Source organism: Petaurus breviceps, unplaced genomic scaffold, assembly GCF_028583685.1.
Source record: "Petaurus breviceps papuanus isolate PSGF00001 unplaced genomic scaffold, PetGlider_PUasm1.0 175, whole genome shotgun sequence".
Classification (NCBI taxonomy): Eukaryota; Metazoa; Chordata; class Mammalia; order Diprotodontia; family Petauridae; genus Petaurus; species Petaurus breviceps.
The window spans coordinates 64014182-64032800 of NW_027185764.1; the positions used below are offsets into that span (position 1 = coordinate 64014182).

The window sequence follows — 18619 nt, forward strand, 5'->3', positions numbered from 1 at the left end:
AGAGAGAGAGAGAGAGAGAGGGAGAGAGAGAAAGAGAGAAAGAGAGAAAAAGAAAGAAAGAAAGTGTTGCCTAACTCTCTGGGTAGAGAAGAAGCCTCCCACTAGGGACTAAACTTCCACAAACAGTTCCTTAAAGGAAGGACCAGATAACAGAATTTTAGAGTTGGAAGATGAGACCTAAGAGATTACCTAGTACAATCCACACAGTTTCACTGATAGGAAATTTAACTATGCCAACCACATCCCCAGTGCTTGAGAGGCAGTGTGGTCCATTGGATAGAGCTGGTCTTGGAGCTGGGAAGTCCTTCTCTGACTGGCTGCCTGTGTGATCCTGGGCAGGTCATTTAACCTCTTGGTCCTTTCTAATCAATTCTGTAAAGGGAGGGAGGGAGAAAGGAGAAAGGAAGGGAATAAGCATTTATATAGGGCCTACTATGTGTCACTCAGGCACTGTGCTTTACAATACTGGGAGGGAGGTGCTACTATAATCCCCATTTTACAAATGGGAAACTGAGGTAGACAGAGGTTAAATGACTTGCCCAGGGTCATATAGCTAGTAAATGTCTGAGGCCGGATTTGAATTCAGGTCTTCTTGACTCCAGGCCCAGAACTCTCTCCACTGTGCCACATAGCTCCCCTTAAGACTATAAAATTACAAAAAAGCCTTCTATTAGTTATTTCACCCTCAGGTTCCTAACAATAGTTAAATCATTGATTTTTCTCCTTATTCAATCTGCCTCTAAAGTTCTCATTAAAAAGTTGGACAACTCTCAATCTCATTAACATGGAACCTGCAGTCCTAGAATCATTCAGCCTTTTATGGGACACTGAGGTGGCACAGTGGACAGAGCACTGGGCCTGAAGCCAGGAGGATCTGAGTTCAAATCTGGCATCAGACACTAGTTGTGTGACTCTGGGCAAGTCACTTAGTCTCTGTTTCTCTTAGTTTCCTCATCTGTAAAATGGGGATAATAATAGCACCTACCTCCCAGATTAAATAAGATAATAATTGCAAAATGTTTAGCACAGTGCCTGGCTTATCATAAATTAGCTATTGTCATTATTATTAAATATAGGACTGGGCTCAATTAAGTCCCCTCAATTTACTAGCACCTTGCTAGTAAATTTTTAAATTTGCTAGAACTTAAAAAAAAAGCTATAGGTACAATAGAAAGTTTGCCCTAACAGTATTATAAGTACTGAATCTGGTTCTGTTTTCATTCATACTACTGACATTCCAAGATGGGGAGGGCCACATAACACCTCTAACAGCTTCATCCACAGCTGCATGAAATACCTGGGGGGGTTGGGGGGCATAAAGAATCAGGGAATTCTCCTAATTCTGGGTACTATCAGAAACCATGCCCCAGCAAGTAACCTGAGAAAAGTAAAGGTAACTAAAACATACAATGACTGAAGATCCCGAGTCAAGACCTGTATCAAATAACAATCTTTAGAGCAGGGTACTACACATTTCTATTCCTTTGTTTGTGAAGAAGTTTTTCTGTGGGCAGGTTTGGACTGTCCCCAAATGAAATAAGGATAAACACCAGAGGCCTGGAGACTAAGGAGTCCCAGAAGAATAACTTTTCCAGTGGCTCTTTCTCTGATACTTCTTCTAGAAAAATATCATTTCTTTTATTTTTTAAATATTTTGTTAAGTATAGTTTTTTTTTTTGGTTCTTACATGGTACACAAAACCAGGGAAGACAGGAGAGTCTCTGCTGTGGGATCAATTGTCTTAATCCTATTGGATCTCTTGTATGGCCTGGAGGTCTGCGTTCTGGCCTCAAGGATGCTATTCCCAGTTTGCTTTACTTGCCCCCTACTATCTGCTCTGGACTAGATGTTCAGACCTGGTCCACTTACTTGCACTCTGTTTTCATCCTGTCTTTCTCCTTAAAGGACTGACAATGAAACTCCCATTGCCTTTTTGGAACCTAAAGTGTCTCATATTTAAGTATCCCTGTGGGCTGCACACAAACTCAGTTTTTAAATGTAATACTATGTTTTACTGTATTTTTTTTTTTGGTTAGGTATTCCCCAATGACATTTTATTCTGGTTCTAGTCACATTCAGATGTTGTGGACCTTATGAAGCTGATGGGCTGTGCGACTGACACCTCTGCATTATACCATGCAGGGCCACAAGATCGTAGCAGACCTCTTTGCACTTAGGTAGACAGGCAGACACAGTCTATGCTGGGACCACACTCAATGCCTTTCCAAATCACACTCCAATGGTATCATACCTTGTGAACTCAGGTTTACCTCTAAGATAGGCCAGGTATCTGAGAAGATTAGTTCAGAATTTCTCCAAAATTCCAAAACTGTTCATCTAAAACAGCCCCAAATCTGCATTTTGTATTTGACTGCCCCCACCATGTTGCCCCTCTGACCATCATCTCTACTTGAAATCCATACACATGACAGACACATAGAAGGTACCTGATTTCTTATTCAGAGTCCTCTGGTGGCATTGTCTTGTCATTTATCTGAGCAAGGCAGGGAGGTATGGGAGGAGCAAATGGTAACTGTTTGGCAGCTGCTACCCAGCACATAGAAGAAGAAACAGCTTCCCACAGTCTAAGGAGATCAGAAATCTCCTTAGAGATGAGAATAATTTCAAGGAAGACTGGAAAAAAAAAGGGGAGGAGAACTGGATTGTATCTCATTTTTGTAGAACTCTGGAGGAAAAAATGTTTAAAATCCAAGTCACCTGACATTGGGTCATGTAAACCAAAGAAATTCCTTCTGCAAATAAAGTCATTAGTTTTGAACCTTGGAAGGGACTCCAAGGAAACAAAATACAAATGACAGATCATAGTGGGGAGCCTCTGCTGTCACTGTTCAGCCAACTCTGTTCGAGAAGAGCCAGAGGCAACCTGTGGCAAAGAGAAGGGCACCAGACCTCCCCAGGGCTACTACAGCTCCTCACTGAGGTGCCAAGCATCTGGCCTTGAGTATGTCTTTCTTCTTGAGTTTCCTGGTCTGTTACTAGAAGATAATGAACTTGTCACCTATGTTACAGGGATGGGAGAAAGATAACTGCATAAGGAATGGCTGGCTATCTAGAGATTTGAAGTGTTAATTTCAAAAGACAAAGCATCATTACTATCAAAACAATAATCAGTAATCCCTAGACACAAATGATAGCACATTTTTGTAGCACTTTGCCTTACACCTCATGAAGATGTTAGTGAAGCTATTACTGTTCCCATTTTAGAGAGGAGGACACCAAGAGTTTGGTCACATCAATGTATCTAAAATTAAAATATTTAAACTTAAAATAACAGAACTGTCCTCTCCCTTAATCTAACTCAACAAACTCCAGATTATAATAAATTCTTAATGACTTTCACCAGTGGAGGCAATCTGAGACTGCATAATCTGCTCTCCTGTGCCAAATCATCCATGTGACTTTCAAAAATATTTCTTACTTATATTTTATACGTAATGGGTGTGTATAATAGTATAGGAACTTACTACAACCAAAATAATAAAACCACACGGTGAAGAGCTGGTTAACAAGGAAACTACCATCATGAACTCCTGGCTGACAAACCTATTCCAACACAGGGAGAGATTTTAATTCATAACCTACATCTAAGCACTTGGATTTTTTGTCTAAGCAAAAAGAGATCAGAGTGTTCTTGAATCAAATAAGCAAGTCATAAACATTACTATACCTCAAATAACATTTTAATTGTTAAAAATGCATCTGAATAATACAATACACCTTCCTCCTCTTAGCAGAGAAGTGGAGGACTATGAAAGCAGAACATCCCACACATTTGTTAGATGGTCATGACAGTGATGATATTTTTGCTTTAAATGTGTCTGTTATAAGACAAGATTCAGAGGTTGGGGGAGGGAGGGATACATTAAGAAATTACTTATGTAAAAATAAAAAATATCCATTAATTGAAAAATTCCCAAGAAAAAACCACAGTACATGAATATGATGGAATATTATTACTACAGTATGGAAAGTGACAAATAAGAGTTCAGAAGAGTATGATAAGGTTTACACAAAAACTCATGCAGAGTGAAAAGCCTACAACAATGTAAATTGAAAGAACAAACCCAAGAAAGGCTGTGCAATGATATTGCAGTGAGTTGAATGCTGTACAATGATAATGACTGAATGTGGAGAAGAGTTGGAGAAATGCTTCTCCTTCCCTTCCTGGAAGAGGTGGGTGAGGATCTGGACTCAGTTGACATGTTAGTTTTGTGAAATGTCTTTTTCTTTTTGCTATTCTTTGTTGGAACAGGATGGCTCACTGCATATGGAAAGAGGAAGGAATGTATTCAGAAATAAAGATCATGTAAATTAAAGATATCAATAAAAATTTAAACAAAAGATTTTTAAAAATCAACTGAAGAAACAATTAAGTTCCTCTCTGAGGAATAAAGAAAATAAATAAGAAAAAAAAGATTTCTGTTTTGTAGAAGAAATGGACTAGTACTATGAACATGGTCTTACAGATGTATTCAGTTCATCATTTCTTAGTTCACAGTTGTAATCCTGAATAAATATACTTAAGTTGCAAAGGGGGCAAGAGGTAGAGGAGGGCCAAAAAGCTGCAACCAAAATTATTTTTTTATGGAAACAAACTCCACAAAAACTTGTTTCTTTAACAAGCATTTGTTCCAGGGAATATGTTTTAGCAATTCAAATTTAACTCATATGCTGATTTTAAGACCAAAGATAATAGAAAAGTGGAAATGGTCAAAATGTACACCAAAATGATTTCAAGGGTGATCCGGATTTTTACTTGGGGGAAGAAGGAAAGAGCATCTGTAAGATTGTGTCAGGACTTGCCTGTTTCCTTTATGCCAAGTAAGGGGTTCCTACATGCCCCTACATCTGTGTGCACTCTGACATCATTCTGGTCCTGGGAACCAATCAAGGAAGGAGTCTTTGCCTTTGATGATGAGGATGCTGCTGCTGCTGCTGCTTTAGTATTTTGTACTTCCCCGGGCTCTGGGTTTCTGATTTCCTGGCCTCTGTGTTACCTGCTTGAAGCTCCATAACTTGTGATTCCTCCCACTTATTGAAACCTGCTCACTTGGATTTACAACTCCTGGATGAAACCTTTTGCAGTTTCTCTTCCCCCCAACCCCACCCCTTTCCCCAGAGATTATTTCCCATTCATGCAATAAATATCTGGCATATACGCAGTTATTTGCACGGTGTCTCCATTAGAAGGATCCTTGAAGGCAAGACAAGGCAAGGTCTTTGTTTTTGCTTTCCTTTGTATTCCTCAGTGCCAGCACATAGTATATGCTTAATACAGTAAATGTTTGCTGAGTAATTGACTTTTTGAGTGATAGAGCACCAGCCCTGGAGTCAGGAGGACCTGAGTTCAAATCCAGCCTCAAACACTTAACACAAAAACTAGCCGTGTGACCTTGGGCAAGTCACTTAACCCCAATTGCCCTCCAAAAAAGCAAAACAAACAAACAAAATCGATGTATAATGGGACTTTTGGAGGATGCCCAGCTGCCTAACAAGGAGCTGTCCCTAAGGTAGCTTGTCTGGGTATGCCCAGTTCTCCTAAGATGGAGGCACGTAGACAGGTCCTCCTTTCACTGCTAAATAGGAAGAGGTCGTGACATTAAAACTGATAAGACTGTGAGGCAGGCGGCTCCTTTTTCTTGTTTAAGGGCCCTCCTCCAAGTTTTCCTATCGTGTCCAGAGAGGGCAGGAGAACAGAGAGTGCCACCATCATATGCCTAGACAAGCCTCCTTAGGGATGGCTCCATGTTAGGCAAACTGGGCTTGCTCCAAAAGCCCCATTACACATGGAGAGTGAAATGGGCAGAACCAGGAAAACAATCTGTACAATAAAAAGAACATTAGAAAGACAAACAGCTTTGAGAGACTTAGGAAGTCATAGCAATGCAAAGGCAAACCATGTTTCCAGAGGACCTGACCCACTAACAGACTTGAGTACAGAAAGGGAAAAATTTGGGGACATATCCAATATGAGCATTTGTTTTATTTGACTTTACATATTTGTTACACGGATTCCTCCCCCCCCCCCCCACCATGGGGGCGGAGAGGAAGAGAAAATATATTTTTGTTCATTAAAAAATAGTTGAATTTAAAAAAAGAAATGATAGCAATCATTGTACTTCACAGCTTTCTTATTAGGAAAAAAACCCACTGAGGTTCACAAATTGGAGAGATGTCAACTATTATTAAAAGACATCATTGGTGGTGTCTGATTGGGTTCAAACTTTCCTGATAGATCACACAGATAGAAGACACACCTGGTAAACTTGTAGTCCTGTGATTACTGAAGATATTCAAAAAATTTTCTAGTTATTTCTCCTCCCCACCTTCTCTAATACTAAATTACATGATGAAAAAAAAAGAGTCATCCACAAGTGTTCACTTTTCCTATCTAAGTCTTTTGGACCCACCTCTGAGATCCTTCCTCTACAGTCTAATGAGAAATCCAGAAAGAACACTTGTTATTAAAATGGTAAGGAAACTGAATGACTTAGAGGAAAAGCTAATTCTTTTTTGTTCAACAGTTGAGAAAGTTAAAAAAGCTCAGGAAGTTAACTCCTACTGAAAGTGAAACATTAATAGAAATATTACTGGAAAATACCAAACAGGAAGAGAAGGAAAATTCCATTGTTGCGCCCAAGTCTTCCATCTACAGTTAACATCCTCAAGACTGAAGAATCAGAAAATAATTAAAAAATTAAAGCATGGAACAAAGTGGAAATTAATCAGGCTATCACCCTTCCTGCTCACTAAGTAAACTAAGCCCACCCAAGATCAGCTAAAACCAATTACCTGAAACACTAGTGGTGGCTCTATAGAAGATCAAAAGACCTTCGTCATGCTCCATTTCTAAAAAGTAGATTGCTTCATACAAGCAAAGATTTTAAATAATGCTGAATAGGCCACAATACAATTTAATACAAATTAAAGCACATACAAGAAATGGGATGGTTCAGCAAAGCAAAGGTAATGAGAAATTATTTAGTAATTATTAATATTTTATTAGTTTAATATTTAGTAATTAAATCTTTAGCAATATCTTTTTCTATCAGCAAAACCTAAAAGGTTCGAATGGTGATAAAAAATGATGCATGTGCACCCTTCCTTCCCAAAAGAATCCTCCTATAAATATGACTAAACCCAGAAAAGTTAAAGGAACAAGTTAGCTAAGGTGGGCTAGAATTAAGACATCATTCTAGGCACAGGATCTTGGGAAGGATTCTAGGTGCCTTCTAGTCCAATGTCTGAATGAGCCTCTGCTTCCAAAACTTCAATGACGAAGAACTCACTTCAATGACAAAGTCGTCTGTTCTATTGTTTGAAAGGTCTAATTATTAGTAAGTTCTTCCTTATATTAAATCAAATCCTACCCCTATAATTTCTACCAGCTGGTCTATGTATTCTCCTCTCAACCTACAGAGAACAAGTTTAATCCCTCTTTGACAGGACTAATGAGTGGTGTAATGGAAAAAGCACTGAGCTGGGAGTCAGGACCCCTAGGCTCTAAATCTCAAGTTCTTCAGGTTGTGAGCTGTATGACCTTGAGCAAGTGGTTTCACCTTCAATACCTTTACCTGCAACAAAAGGACTGCATTAGCTGATCTCTTAAGGGCTTTTTTGGCGGGCAATTGGGGTTGACTTGCCCAAGGTCACATGGCTAGTAAGTGTGTCAAGTGTCTGAGTCCAGATTTGAACTCAGGTCCTCTTGACTCCAGGGCCAATGCGAATTAAGACCCATTTTAATGATCCTAAGATTTAAGTGCTCCTTCAAATATTCGAAGACAATACCATGTTGCTGGGAAGTCTTCCATGATCCAGGCTTGCAAAGTAGCTCCATAACTTCAAAGCTACGATTCTAGGCTTTATTTTTAAAGGCAAGTATTACAAAGCTACTCTCTTCGTTTGTTATGATCACTTTATAATGAGCTCATAACTCAAGCTATAAAAATGCGCTCCAAGTTGAACTTGCTTGTCCAGGTCTCTGACCACCTGTAAATTCAGCCAGCTCTGACTGAATGGCCAGAGAAAGCAACACCTGTTTTGCATTTGCTTTCCAAAGCCATTTTTGTGAGTAAGGAAAGATTTGGGGTAGGGGTTAAGTCTCCAAGTTAAATCAAGTGGTAATCAATCACTGTAAGATTGTCAAAATCAAGAAAATATCATTTGAGCTATTCTTTTTTTTTTTTTTTTGCTTTTTATGTAGGGGGAAGGCAGGGCAATTGGGGGTAAGTGACTTGCCCAAGGTCACACAGCTAGTAAGTGTTAAGTGTCTGAGGTCGGACTCAGGTCCTCCTGACACCAGGGCTGGTGTTCTATTCACTGTGCCACCTAGCTGCCCCTATTTGATCTGTTCTTAAAAGAGCAAGGGATGAGGTACTGAGAGCTATTTTCAATTCTTAAAACACCAAACCTACCATTTCACAATAAGATGTAGAAATATGCTAACTTCCTAAGCTACACATTTAATTAATGTGCAAATGCCTCTGTGTATGCAGCAATTTCTTTATAAAACTTACACAATGTATTCAATTCTCCTTTTATGAAATTTTTAAGACAGCTGAGGCCATTCAAAAGGAACTCCCTCAATGCAGATCATTAACATTTATTTGCATCACATCATCTATTCTCACCTCCTTCTTTCCAGTCTCAGAGGAAGAGGAAATCTACTCTTCTTAAGAATAATCCCACTGTGTATGCCCCTGATTCCAGCCCTCTAGCCTTGTTTTTATCAATCATTCCAGTCTCATTTTTACTTTCTTCCTCTTGATTGAGTCTTTACTGTTGGCCTACAAATATAATCAAATTTGAAGGAAGGAAGAAAGAAGAAAGGAGGGAAGGATGAAAGGAAGGAAGGGCTTTCTTTCAACTTTCTCACTTCATGCAACTAAAATCCCATCCCTCTCCTCTCCCTCAAAGTCAAACTTCTGGAAAGTTGTCTATGATGGACACTTCCACTGGTTTACACCCTCTCTTTCCTTTACCTCAGGTATTCTGTTTGTTTCCTCAGGGTTCTATTGAAACTGTTCTCTCCTAGGTCACACCTCATTACCAAATCAAATGTCCTTTTATATATCCTCATTCTCTTTGAAGCCAAGGTCAGAGGTATGGTTTTGGCCATGCCCTCCATTTGCATAATCTCATCTCTCTTGAATTTGGAAAAAAAAAAGATGTTCTTGGGTTGTAGTTTTTCTTCTCTCTCGATTATCTACTTGTTCCTTCTTTCTCTCCTTCAATGGTCCTTTACTTGAGGTCCAGCCTCTCAAGGTGAGTGCTGACAATGACTCTGACTTAGCTCTCTTCCCCCTCAAAATACTTTTGGCAATTGCACTTGCTCCTATGGCTTCAATGACCATTTGTTCAAAGGTAACTCCCACATCAAGTATATCTGGAGCTGAATCCTCTTCCAAGCTCCAGACCTACCCTGCCAAATGGTTACAGCATTGGTGTCAGTCAGACAGAAAGGGGAGCCATTAAACTGTACATAAGGATCCCTGTGGGGTGCATATTGACTTAGAAAACCACATACTAAAATTATCTATGGTTCATTGTATTTTTATTCAATATTTCCCAATTACATTTTAATCTGGTTCAAGACCAACCCGGGAGTGTTGTGGGCTACATGTTGCCTGTGAGACTTCTGTCTGACACCTGAATAGCACATTCCCACCTGAATGCCTCACTGAGACCTCAAAATAAACATAACCAAAAGAGGCTTATTATCCTTCCCCCCAAATATCCTCCTCCTCCTGAAATTACTAGTTCTATAGGTGACACTAATATCCACTCAGTCTCCCATGTTCAGAAATCTTGGAGATGTTTTTGACTCCCCCCCACCTCACCTCTCATTCAATCAATTACCAAGTCTTGTTAATTTTATCTCCATATCTCTCACATCTATTGACTTTTCTATTTTTCCACTGCTACCAGTCTCGTACTGACACTCATTACCACCCACCTGCCCACAGTGGTTTCTAAATCATTTTCACTGTGCACCCTTATTACTAAAAATGTTTGAGATGCACCTCCAATATATGTATGTTTACCTAACTGTAAATTAAACACACATATGGTTATACAAATAATTATTTATATTATAAAATGTACACCAAATAGAAATTAAAAAAAAAAAACATGAGTGTAAAAGAAACGATATTTGATCCTAGATAAATGGGGAATTTCCTGAGGAGGGGAGTGGTATGGTCAGACCAGTACTTTAGGAAAATCCCTTTGGCAGTTTCTGTAAAGATGAATTGGAAGGGAGAGAAATTTAAGGATCAAAAAGACCAGTTAGGAAGCTATTTCAATAAAATGATGAAGGACTAAATTGCAATGGTAACTCTGTGAGCAGAAAGAAAGGGACAAACATGAGAGATGTCGATGTAGACACATGATCTGAAAACTGAACGGATACGAAGCAGCAGTCAAAGAAGTGGGAGAACCAAACGAGAGAGTGGTGTCATAACAACCCAGAAAGGAAAGAATAGCTCAGTGCAAAGGGTGGTGAACAGAGTCAGATGTTGCAGACAGGTCCAAAGGAAACTGAATGAATGCATGAAAAAGGACAGAGCAGCTAAGGTGGCACAGTGGACAGAATGCTACCTCTAGAGTCAGGAGGCCTTGAGTTCAAATGTGGCCTTGGACACTAGCTGTGTCATCCTGGGAAAGTCACCTAACTTGTTTTCCTCAGTTTCCTCATCTGCAAAATGAGCCAGAGAAAATGGCAAACCACTTCAGTATCTTTGCCAAGAAATCTCCAAAAGGGATCATGAAGAATTGGACATGACTATAAGAACTGAACACCAGCTTGAGAAAGGGACATCTTACTATTATCTTTTGCATTTCCCTGAGACAGTGTGAAAAGCCCACTCAATGTGGCAACTGAGAGATCACTTGCAACTTTAAAGAGAGCAGTTTCAATTGGGAGAGGATTCAAGGATAATGAGGAGGCTGGAAACCCAGAAAAGCTGTAAGGATGATGGTATCCTCAAAGGAATTAGGGAAGTCTGGAGGAGGGGTGGGTTTGGAGGATAAAAAGTAATGTGATTGAGATCCATCCTATTCTGCCCATCTTACCCTGCTTATTCACTGAAACATGAAAGTGGATGGATGGAGGAATGGGGGTGCAGGCACTTCCCACCGCCCCTCTAGCACTCGTGGCATGGGCATCTAGAAGGTAATCCTGCTGGGAGTGGATATAGGGCATTTTGTTTGCACAGCTGCTGTGGATGCCAATGTCATTTTAGGTTACCACTGCCCTGAGGAGCCCACCAGAGTAAGCTAAGTGAAGGAGTATTAAAGGGGTTAATGCTGTGTTGGACACAAGCCTCTAATCGGCTATGATTGGGGGAAGGTGGGCTGCAGCTCATCTTTCTGTACTCCAACTGGATGATCACAGTCCTACCTGGGGTCAAGCCACAGCCCCTCTGGCATCATTCCATGGCCCTCCACTGGGAAACCACTGACCTATTACAGGTCACCCAGCCTTCCCTTTCTCCTCTCTCCAAGGCACCCTTCCCATAATTGTCAGACTTGTGCACAGAATTAGTTGTCATTCTTCAAAACCTCCTATAGTCTGTCAAGGTAAGTGAAATCTCCTTAGCCTGGCATTCAGTATCATGCCCAATTTAGTGACACATTACTTTGATGCATCATCTCTTACTCTTCCCTTTCATATACTCAACATCACAACCAGACTGGTTGTCCTCTATCTGTACTCCACCCTTTCTAATCTCCAGGTCTGTGCTTATACTGCTCCCCCATCCTACTGATCCTTGAAAAGCCAACCCAACTGCCACGAAGTCCACAAAGGTTTTGGAATGGAGGTGTGCATCATGTATTCCCAGGTTCAAAGGGGAAAAGTCCAGTTGGCAGATGTCCTCCTATTTTGTTTAGAAAGCAGGAATCACGTATAATGGCTGAAAAAGGACGGAGAAGAAGGGACCAAGAAGATCACAGGTTTTGAGAGAGAAGGAACATTACAAATTCCCATTTTGACATGGGATAAAATGAGGCCCAGGGAGGTGAGGGCACTTGCCCAAAGTTCAAATCCAGATCTTCTGATTTCAAATCTGTGGCTCCTTCCACTATACTGCACTGCGTCTCAGGGAAATGCAAAAGGTCATAGTAAGATGTCAGTTTCTCAGAGTAAGAGCACTGGCTCCAGTGTTGGGATGACCTGGATCAAATCCGGGCTCAGATACTCAGCACCACACCCTGAAATAACTGGCCGTGTAACCTTGAGCAAGTTACTTAACCCCGATTGCTTTAAAAAAAAAAAAGATGTCCCTTTCTCAAGCTGGTGTTCAGTTGTTATAGTCATGTCCAATTCTTCATGATCCCTTCTGGGGTTTTCTTGGCAAAGATAGTGGAGTGGTTTGCCATTTTCTTCTCTGGCTCATTTTACAGATGAGGAAAATGAGGAAAACAGGTTAGGTGACTTGCCCAGGATGACACAGCTAGTGTCCAAGGCTACATTTGAACTCAAGTCCTCCTGACTCTAAAGGCAGCACTCTATCCACGGTGCCACCCAGCTGCCCTGTCCTTTTTCATACACCAATGAATATCAGAGTCTCAATCTTTTACTCTTAAATGCTCTGAACCTCAGCAGACAGTGCTTGACTTGCAACTGGAAAGGACTTGGTTCAAATATGACTTCTGACATTATCCATATTACCATGGACAAGTCACTTAAGCTCTCTCAGCCTCAACTATAAATGAAGACAATCATGATCTCAAACTTGTCATAGGGTTGTTGTTTTGAAACTTGAATGAGAAAACATATATTAAGCACTCTGTAAAACTTTAAATGCTATAAATTTGCTAATTATTATGAACCTGGCTTAAGATGTACAGTTCTGCTACTTATTGCATATGGAACAAAGCAGTTAAGCACTCTGAGTCTCATTTTCCTCATAAGTAAAATGAGGGAATAGGAGAAGATGGCCTCCAATGTCCCTATTCATCTCGAAATCTATGATCGATAAATTAATTCCTGAATTCAAGAAAAAAAAATCTAATTCCTTTTCAATGTGGGGGTTTTCTTCTTTATAGCAATCAATAAGAAAATGGGATCTGGTGTACTGAATTTTGATTATGGATAACTTTTCAAATATAGATCTGCTCCATAAATCAAGGAATACCTGTAATTCATACTGCAGTTTATGAAGCCATATGCAGAAACCATCTCATAGCCTGGAATACAAATGATCAGCCCCAAAGTTCAGAACTACCAAATCTGTTTCTTCATTTAAATCATGTCACTTTTAAGAATTATTAATGGAGCTATACAAAAATGTCTCTGACAGTGCAACCTTTTAGCTAAAGCCTAACAGCTGGCTTTAATGTAATTTTGTTCTAAGGATTTTTTTTTTAGTTGGGCATAGTGAATAGAGAGCCTGCTTTGCAGTTAGGAGAGCTGAGTTCAAGAGCTGGTTCTAATATATACTGGCCATGTGACCTTGGGCAAGTCACAATCTCTCAGCATGCCCCTCCCCCAACTCTTTAAGAGAGTAAGTTATGGATGATTTGCCAATCTCAGCAGTGGAGGGAGTTTCTAGGCTGGAATTCTGTTGCACAGATGAAATTATAGGTCTGCACCAAAAGGGAAAGGCAAACTATTATTTGTTACTTAAGTACAGGGTATGTGTCATTATTCAATTCAATAGAGAGATTCAGTTTACTCTACCTTAAGCTCCAAGAGACCAAAGACCATACCTAATTCATATATGAAAGCCTCCCACCCTCATAAATACCTAGCATGCTGAACAAGTAAGAAAATAGAGAACATTAGCACTGTATATTGAGAATTCGTAGGGTGGTAGATTTAGAACTGGAAGAGGCTTCAAAAGTCATCTGACCCAACTTTTTTATTTGACATTTGAGGAGACTAAGGGCCAGAAGTGAAATGATTTGTCCAGTCACATAGGACATAAGTATATAAAGTTAGGATTTGAACCCTGGCCCTTTGACTCCAAATCCAATGTCCTAAATTTATTAAACTTATAATGCATCTTTCCTATTTCTTCAGCTGTTGTAGAAACTAACATTTAGTTAATGAGGATAAAGAAAACAAAAGACTTCAGCAAAAATAGAACTGGAGAGTACAGGTTTTACTATACAGAACATTATTATAGAACTGCATATATTTTCTCAAAAACAGGATTTTCTCCCCATTATACAATATTAGATTCTAAATTAAGCATTTTTCTAGATTCAACATGGCCAAATTGAACTTTTTTTTTTTTTTAACAATCATTGCAGCTAAGGAACCCATGGATCTCCTCCCTCTTCTACCTGTGACTGCCTTGGGGCATGGGTGAACCGCTGTTTTCTACTTCTGGGGTCAATCCTTGCTTCATCCTCCACACTGACCAAGCACTAGCCAGCTCCCTTTCTTTGCAGCCCTGGTCATAATCCTGTAAGTATTCCCCAATGGTTCAGCTTCCCTGATAGGGCCTGGATGGAGACAGGTACAGTGAACAGTTTGTCCCACCCCCAGAGTGAGCAGAGGGGATCGGTGATGAGAGAAAAAAAACTGCATATTACATGCCATATTAGATAGATGCAAGAGATTCAATGTATAAGGTATGCAAGGAAGAGAGACCACATGAGACAAAGAGGGTGGGCTTTTAAGACAAGACCGTACAAAAGCTGAAGAGGGGAAATGAAGGAGGCCAACACCAAACTTTACTGACCAACACAAATTCTAACTGTCTGGAACAAAAAAAAAAAAACAGCATGGTGTGGGGAAAAGAACTAGGAATCAGCCACTCAACTAGCTGAACAATTCTGAGCAAAGTCATTTGGTCTTTCTGCCTCACTTTCCTCATTAGATCTTCACATCCCCTTCTGGCTCTAAAATTCAAGGCATCAGGTTGTCAACCCAAAGATGATTTTATAAATAAGATGCAAAGGTTCTAGCTCTAGCAAAGATACAGTAATTAAACCAGAGACTCAGCTTCCCATATGTAAAATGGGGATAATATTGAGTACTTATTGTACAGGGTTATTGTAAGGATAGAGAGACACAGAGGCAGAGACTAGAGAGAAAGAGTGAAATAGACACAGAGAGACAGAAATGTCTAGCAGAGAGAAGACTCTTACTAGATGTAGGAAAGTAGTGGGGGAAGTCATAGGGCTACAAGCCTGGGGGTAGGAATCCAAGGCTGAATCAAGAAATGTTGACCTATTTCTCTCTTCCTCTCTCCCCTTGACATCTCTATCCTTTTCTCAGATGTATTTGTTCCCTGTCTCCTCTCATCTTTTCTACTTAAATGGCCAGATATAAATATAATTTGTTAAACATAATTATTGAATAGTTTTATATTCTCTGTTCTCACCTTTAAAAGTGAATCAAAACTTTACTTCTCCCATTGAGGATTTTTTAAAAAAATCACTTTCTTCATATGGTCTTTAAAGGCATTTCAAGTTCTGTAAAGGATTCCTTTTGTTTTTCATTTTCAAACACATCCCTCCCTCTCTTCTACCAGAAAACCATTCCTTGTAATAAAGATAAAGAGAAAGGTGGCTAGGTGGCACAGTGAATAGAACATGGGCCCTGGAGTCAGGAGGACCTGATTTCAAATCCGGCATCATACACTCAAACTTACTAGCTGTGCGACCTTGGGCAAGTCACTTAACCCCAATTGCCCTGCTTTTCCCCCTCCAAAAAGCAAACAAAAAAAAAGGTAAAGAGAAAAGGGCAGTTCAGCAAAAGCATATATATGTGTATATATATGTATGTATATGTATGCACACACACACACACATGTATTCCATATCCTTAGTCTTCCCCGTCTGCAAATGAAGGGAGGGAGGTGCAATTTTTCAACCTTTTCCATTTCCAAGCTCAGTCATTCATAATTATTGAGTATTCTGGTTCACGAGGTAACAGAGTTAGAACTGGGACAGACCTTGGAGGTGGGTCTTGCAGTCCAACCTTCTCCTTTTATGTATGAAGTTCAGCAACTTGCTCAAGGTCTCCCAGGTAGGAAGTGGCAGACACAGCTGGAGTTCCTTGACTCCAGAGTCAGAATTCTTTCCAATACATTCTCACTGACTATTTTTCATTTTTTGCTTCACTCTGTATCAATGCATGTGTCTTCATGTCTCTCTAAATTCTTCATACTGATCTTTTCTCACAGCAAGCTAATATTACATTATATTAACATACCATGATTTGCTTAGCCATTCCCCAATCAATGATTATCTATTTGGTTTCCAGTTCTTTGATACCACAAAAAATAATGACAAGATACTGCTATTAATATTTTGACATATCTAAGACCTTTCTCTTTGACACCCTTAAGGGTACAAATGCCTAGCAGTGAGATCGCTGGGTTAAAGGATATGGATATTTTAATTACTTTTTAAAGCAAAATTCCAAATTGCTTTCCTGGATGGTCAGACCAATTCACAGCTCAACCCACATATTTAGTTCCCACAATCCCTCCAATATAATATCCATCTAATGTCATCTTTCCTAATTTTCTGGTTGTGAGATTAATAACCTCAAAATTATTTATGTTTTGCATTTCTTTTATTTCTAGTGATCTAGAGCAATCTTTCATATGGCTGTTTAGTAGTTTTCAGTGTTTCTTTTGAAAACTATTAGTTCATGTTCTTTTTCATATCTCATTTTTCCCCCCTTGTGGATGCTTGGCATTTAACATGGGAAAAAAAGTTTCCTATTCCTTTTCTGAAAATGCTCCAGAGGAAAAAAAAAGGGAGCTTTTTTCATTTTTGTGGATAATGATGTAAGACAAGGTAACAAAATTGAGCTCTTTCCTTGGCTACTCTTCCTCTTTATTTGCCCCTACAGGTGTTGGCCTGGCTGACTGGCCAAGATTCCTGAATGGTAAGTGAAATTCTATGGCATGTATCTGTCAAGTAATAGCAACATCTCTCTGCTTCCTGCACCTTTGCTAGCCAAGTTAACCCCTGAAAAATCTTCAATCCTTCTTGTGGATGCACTGCTTCGGTCCCCTAGCAACAGAAGTTCCCTGATTATAAGTTAGAATGGAGTATCTTGAGAACATGAGGGGAAAATCATCAGTGATAGGGGCCTCCTTCCCCCCTAAACTGGTACCACCTAGTGTCACCCAGTACCAGTGAGGGAGCTGGTGGGAGCTATAATCAATGATCCTCTCACTATAGCTTCTTTATCGATTCAGAATCAATCTCTTAAAGCAATGAAAGAGCCAAAGTAGTGATTTCAGTGACCTGGAAGGTAGGTGAGGTATTGACTGACCTCAGGGCAAAAGCCTATCTGTTTCTAGAATAAGACATGCTAGAGTTTTGTGGGATGTGGGGTGGGTTAATTTAATTCATCTTTCATAATTCCCCTATCCCTTCCCATTCTTAATCCTTTTGAAGGTATACTATACTGAAGATGATCCAATTAGTCCTTTGAATTAATCTACTCCAATCTAGTTAGATGCACTCACTGAAGATAAATCCTACTATGCTGAAGACCACTTTTGGAAGCCTCATTAGGGAAAAGTCAGTCTTTGGGTGACAGGTGACAAGAGGCCAGTAACAGCAGAGATATGAAGAGAGACAACAGAACTGCTGGTTCTTTCTCTTACAGTTCCCTCATTGCCGGACGAATCTGACACACACTGCATTCTTGTTGAAGGTGATTCAAGTTTTTTGTTTGTTTGTTTGTTTTTGTGAGGTGGATAATAGTGAGGAAGGAGTAAGGCTCCTCCCATGACCCTCAGATGGATTAGTTCAGTTCCATCTTTTGTCTACCCATCACTCCTTCCCAAGAAATACGAAAAGAATAACAAAACTTAAACTAAGATAGGCAAAAAGATTACTCAGAATAGGTTTTCTTCTCTATATGGTTAAAATAATCATCACCATGTGAAAAAATTTATCCCAAACACTAACAAGGCTCCATTTCCTCCACCTTAAGGGGGTTAGGAAGAAAAAGCAAAAGGTATGTTCACATTTTTAATTTCCTTAGGTAATGCAGTTATTTCTCTCTATAACATTTGTCCCAATTAATCTGAGCAAGACTCCATTCTTCTCTTCTTCCCTGTGTAAAACTGAAGTTAGCAAACCCAGAAATCTGTTCATTAAATAGGTAAGCAGCACAGTTTCAACCTGCCAGTTATATACCTTCCACAAAACACAAGGGGGATGCATACAATCTATGTGGCTATGTGAGAACAAGCTGTCTCCTTGGTTTGTGAGCCCCCAAAAGGAGAAGGGTAGTAAAATGGAATTAAACAGAGTGGGGAGGAGGAGTTGCAGCCACCCACTAGTGGTATGACCTTGTACAAATTATTTCACTTCTGAACCTTCATATACTCTGTAAAATGTGAGGTTTAGTCTAACTCACGGTTTTTCAACTAATTTTGTGAATTTTATTTACACATACAAGCTTCAGGAGATTTCTAATAAATATTATCATATATAGAGATGGAACCAGTTATATTGAAATAAAGTTATCTATACATAGCTTTATAGAGAGAGATAACTATATGCATATATTTCAATAACTGGATTCATATATGCATATGTCTGTGTATGTATATATGTAATATCACACACACACACACACACACACACACACACACACACACACACACAC

At 39.6% G+C, this 18619-nt stretch overlaps 1 protein-coding gene across 1 annotated transcript in view; it reads right to left on the bottom strand.

Moving 5' to 3' along the window:
- Positions 1-18619, bottom strand: part of SHB (SH2 domain containing adaptor protein B) — a 352341-nt gene that overhangs the window by 331322 nt on the left and 2400 nt on the right. The gene's annotated exons all lie outside the window — the stretch shown is intronic.